Source organism: Glycine soja, chromosome 1, assembly GCF_004193775.1.
Source record: "Glycine soja cultivar W05 chromosome 1, ASM419377v2, whole genome shotgun sequence".
In the NCBI taxonomy this organism is placed as follows: Eukaryota; Viridiplantae; Streptophyta; class Magnoliopsida; order Fabales; family Fabaceae; genus Glycine; species Glycine soja.
In genome coordinates this window covers 44,142,750-44,148,769 of record NC_041002.1, presented here as the reverse complement: position 1 = coordinate 44,148,769, position 6,020 = coordinate 44,142,750, and positions in this window count along the sequence as shown.

The following is a 6,020-nucleotide window of genomic DNA, read 5'->3' as shown; positions in this document are numbered from 1 at the left end:
GTTCAAGTGGAGGGTACATCCACTTGGTTGTTCAAAGAGAACAAGGGAGGGTACATCCCTTGTGGATCTTTGGCTTGTAAAGGATTTTACAAGGTTGAAAGAAATCTCAAGAACCGCTGGTTGCTTGGGGACTGGATGTAGGCACGGGTTGTGGCCGAACCAGTATAAATCTTGTGTTTGTCTTCTTCTTCCCTACACTCTTTAATTTCCACTGTGTACTTTTTATTTCTGCATTACTTTTGTCTAAGTTATTGCTTTTGTTCTTTACTTTCTAATAACTTAGTAGTAAAGCCTAATTGAATCTAGTAACATTAAGAAGGATAATTTTTTAATTAGTCAAGGCTCATTAATAATTAATTCAACCCCCCCCCCTTCTTAATTGAGGCCACTTGATCCAACAATATATACATTTTGTAAAAGTTTTCTATACAAAATTTAGTCGTATAAGACGACTAATAATGCTTAGCGCGAGAATGGCGCTATGCCAAATTTCACTTACTCGCGCTAATGCAAAAATGGCGCTAAGCGCACCTTCGCGGACAAAAAGCCCTTTATAACCTTGAATTGCAGAGAGTGAAAGAGAGAGGTCTAAATAGACTACGTGAGCCTAGCGATGAACGAAGAACAGAGGAAAAGCTGAGCAAGGAAGAAAAAGGCCCTAACTTTTAGGTAGATTTTAGGTTTAGGAGTGATTCCTAGGTTCCTAGAGGTGGAGGAGACATCCCCACTGCTTTGTAATCTAGTATTTTCTCTGAACCCCTTCTCTTATTTGTGAAAGGTACTCCCTTGTAATGGAGGGCTAGAATCCTTTGTTGGGAAATTCCGCTGAGTGCTTGATGTAAATATTATTACTATCTATTTGAAGTTGTTTTTATGTGTTCAATGTTTCTATCTGTGCTTATGTTATGCATGCTTGTGCCTTGATCACCCATTTGTGTGTAAGTTTAGGAGCTTTAGCATTGGAAAATGTACTGCATCCTTAGAACTGGATAGGGCAGGGCTAGGTTATCAAACTGTTGGACACGGAGTGCGGTAATTTAGGTTTTATCATGCTGTAATTGTAATGCTGTTCGGTTAGGCTAAGCTTAACAAGAGACATCTGAGAACGAAGTTTAATTTGAATTAGGCCAAACTCGCGAGACATCGGTGTTTGGTATTTGTTCCTTCAGCATAGAACACAGAAATAACTTCAAGTAGAGAAAAACCCTAATTGTATCAAGTATCTCAGTAGAAGGACCCAACGCTTTTACATATCTTTTTTCACACTCACTTGCTCACAATTACTGCTTTTACTTAGAATAGGATTACTTCTATTTTTACTTCATGATAATCAATTCTTTATGCAAATGCATGTTTATTGAATGATGCTTTGCCAAGTAAAACAAGTTCCCTGAGTTTGATACTCAGTTCACACCGTTTTAATTATTTACTTGACAACCCGGTGCACTTGCCGGTTAGATTTCACATCCACCAAAACAAGTAGTACCATGATGCGAATAGACATGTACCAATTCTTAATTCTTGTAGGAATGTGAGATGGAGAAGCCCCCTTGCAATCTAACATATCCAGATTTGAAAAGTTACATAGATTCAGAAACGTAACAGAGGGAGGCAGCAAACCCTCCTTTGGGAAAGACTTGATGCTATCACATGGACCCGCGAGGATGAGATTGGTAAGCATGTCCATAGACGACTATGCTAGGTCGCTTAGTAGTTTCTCACAATTGACAATCCAAATTGTTCTAAGATTAGGTGGCATAACCCTTTTAGGAAACAACTCAATTTCTGGATAGTGCTCTATCTGAAGATGTTCTAACTTTGGGAGAAGAGTACTCATTTTGTTAAGCAACAACTTCAACTTGTCACAACCCAAAACTATGAAGAAGTCAAGTTTGGCGCATGCAATCCTTCTCTCAAGAATGATACAAAGTTGGGACATTTGCGAATCTCAAAAGCACTCAGCCTCTTAAATGACTCTGACCCTGAAACCAAAAGTGATTCCATATTTTCACAGTTTTCAATTTCAAGATGTATGGGATTTGGAAAGATAAGCAATGGAAGATATGTGAGTGAATCACAACTCAAAAGTATTGGCAGTACTTCCAGTAAGTCATGTTTGTGTTGCGTCAAGAATTCCATTTTTTTAAGATTCTTGATAAATAAAGTCTCTAGTGATTCAGGTAAACGACCACCCATAAATGATATAGATGATGAATAATCATCTAATGCTAAAGACTAGAGACAAGTTGATTGGATGCTAGTAATGGTCTCAATCATGGACTCCATCATTGAGCTTCCTTCTACTACTATATTTTCCACCAAGAGAGGAAGAACATGTAGTGCTACTTTATTGCTTTTGCATATCTCCAATGTTTGAATGGCAAAATCCATTGGGAGAGAAGATACAAGTAGTTCACAATTTATAATCTGAAATGTTTCCTGAGCAGGAATTTGATATGACAAATATCTTTAAGTTTGGGGTAGTTATGTGTAAAAAGATTACTAAGGACAGAAAAAGGTTCTGAATTGAAGGAACTCCACACCTCCCAATAAGACATGTAATAAATGGCTAGAGATGCAAGGGAGAGAAAAGGTCTCACAAAAGGACAATCTTCATTCTTGTAAAAACCTGCATCAATCGTCTTCAGCCTATTCAACTTTGAAATTTCAAGGACCTTGAGAAAAGGTAGTTGCCAGAGTGAAGGAAGCATACAGTAGTTGTCACAATCACATAAGGTTAGATGTGTCATATTGCAATAGGAAAAATTTCCCATCCAATTTGGAAATTTGGTTCCTTTATAACCACACGTATTGGCAACAATTCTAAGTTACAGTTAGGTTGTAACCTGCAAAGTACATGTATTTCAATTTGGAAATCAGTGCTATTTTTGTTACATCTTGACCATTTGTACCATAGGCTGTTAATGTGCTTTTTATCCATTATACTTGCCTCCAATGCTTCATCGCTTTGGGAAACGTTCTCCAAGTTGATAATACAAAACTGACCATGAAGATTTGAAAGTACTCCTAGTTCTTTGATCTCATTCTCTTCATGTTTATCCACAATAAAGAAACCCAAATTTTATAAATGATTTAATTTGCTCATTCCTTTGAGCATCTCTTTTATAAGAGTATCATAAATATCAAGGTGACACAAGTTAACAAGATATTCCGTGCCACTAGGAAACTTAGTCAACTTTCTACACTTGAACAACTTCAAAGTTTGCAGATTGTACAAATTACATAATGACTCTAGCAACGTTTCTATACTTGAACGAGAGAGATCTAAATAACACAAATGGATTAATTCACCTACTGAATGAGGCAAAACATCCAAACTTTGGAAGTCACAAATGATAAAACTCTCAAGCACATAAGCTTCAACATTATGATACATGGTGCCTTCTCGTTATGCAATGGAGCAACTTTCTTTAAAATATATTGATAATAGACAAGAAAGTTCTCAGAATTTTACTCTACCAAAAGCTTCAAAGTTCTCTGAGACTGAACCACTAAATTTGGTAAATGCACTATTACAAAAAATAGCTTCTACATCTGTTAATTTGCGTATTTTATGTTGGTCATTGACCATCGTCGTAGGCAATGTTGTAGAAAGTGAAGACTTTCTATGACAGTTCCATAGAAAACTCTTAGAAAGGTACTATCTAAAACAGTTCTTAGCTAAAAACTCTCGTAGAAGGTTACCTTTCTAAGATGGTTCTTAGTTAAAAACCATCTTAAAATGGTAGACTTTCTAAGACGATTTTTCAAATAATCATCTTAGAATGTATTTTTTTTTAAAAAAATTAAAATATATTGAGAATTCTAAGACAGTTTTTCAGAGAACCATCTTAAAATGTATTTTTTTAAAAAATTAAAAATATTTTGAAGATTCTAAGACGGTTTTCCCAAAAAAATGTCTTAAAATTTAGACATTCTAAGATGGTTCTGAAAAACCATCTTAGAATCTATTTTTATTTTAAAAAAATTAAAAAATATTTTGAGGATTCCCTATGGTTTTTTTGGAAAAACCGTCTTAGAATGTATTTTCTTTTAAAAAAAATAAAAATTTCATATACATTTCTTACAATCAATCTCAGATTTCTACTCCTAGCCACGTATGTTATTTTTTTCTAGTGAAAATGTAAACATAATGTATTATTTTTTATGCGGAAAAATTTGCAAAAAAAAAATCCATCAAATTGGATCGGATCACCAAAGCTTGGGCATTATATAAAGACTGGTCACGATCCATTGAGGACAGTTATCTCCATAAAAGTAAATTGAGAATCAAAAGACAAAGGCTTTTTTACGAAATTTGAATAAAAAAAATATCATGATTAACTTGAAAAAGTGGCTGCCAATTATCAAAACGTGCAAAGTGTATATTAACTAAAAAAGGTCACAAGTTCTGAAATAATAATAATAATAATATGATGTAGACTACTGGAGAACTAATAAACTTTAACTATTACTATATTGTCGAGTTTGGCTTCTCTGCTGCCCCACTGCCCATGCAGCAACATCCCAACGTTTTATTATTAACTATAACTATAAAAATATTCTTGCAGCAACTTTAAGTATTATAATGGGGATTATATATAATTAACTATAATGGCACATAATTTAGTTACTGCACCTAATAAAAAGATAATAGTAAAAAATAAACATGATAAGGGGTTTGACTTGATAAATAGGAGACAAAACTAAAAGATCAATTGATCCAGCATTTATGCTCTTCAAAATAGCAGTATTAAACAATTATGACTAGTTGTTTTCCTATATTCAGCATTTTTGTGCTCCCTACCTTCAGCAGTGCACATGCAATTGATCCATTGTTATGGCAGCCTTTCTGTCCTAGCTTCCTGCACATCCCATTATTATGGTAGGATGTGTTGTATAATAAATAAAAATAATAATTAAGTTAAAACCAATTGAGATCCATTTAACACACCTATGCAAACATTTCCAAGCTCTTAATGATTTCAGAAGCAAAGAGATCCCATGTTTCTTGTATATAACTCAATAAATCTGAAAGTTGACAGCTTGCAACTTGCAACTTGTAATTTTCAATTAGCTAATGTCATGTTTGGATCCATAGTTTGAATAAATATTTTTTTGTCCTCATAAAAAATAGATATTATTCCCACAAGATAATTTTTTTAATAAGATGAATATGAATAACTGTAAAAGATAAAAAAAGAATAAATTGATATTGATTTTACCTACTTATCCTTTTAAATTTTACTGTTTTTAAATTTTTTTTATCATTTTTAATAAAGCTAATATAACTTTTGGTTTGAGAAAATATTAGATAACTTTTTGTCCCAAAAAAAATATTTGAATCCTCCACTTGTGCCAAACCAAAAAATCTCCTACTAATAACAAGTTTTAATCAAGTAATTTGTTTGTGTTATAAGATAACCTTCTGTCTTAAAAGAAGAAATTATCGATTTTTTCAAATAATTATGCTCTTACCTCAGCATCAGCAGGGTCCACTAGTGAGTCAAGACCTACAAGTTGTTTTGTCTGGCTACAACTCTTTCTATCTCCTTTGCACCACTAAGTTTGGGGGAAATTGGCCCATTGAAAATGGCAAATATTTTCTAGATAAATCTTAGGAAAAGTACCTTTTTCTTTACCCAACAATTTCACCAATCTTATAAAGGGCTTGTTTGGATATAAGCTAGAAGTGCTTTTGAGAGTTTCTCTCCTGAAAATATAGAGCTTTTTCTAATGAAAAAGTTCTCAAAAGCACTTCTAGCCTTGTATCCAAACAAGTTTAAAGACTACCTACTTTGTAAATGAGTTGAATTAATAACTTAAAGAATTGGACCTTACATTTTTGCAGTTCTACTAAAACCTTCCTTGTGGGCCATTTCAGGATTTTCAACCTTTAGCCTTTTAATCTCCTCCCTGCAGTAAACTAATACTCATATTAAAATTCAGAAAAGTTCAACCAGTTCTATATAAACCTTTTTATTGCATCATTACTTGATGAAGTAGTTATAAGCTAATGG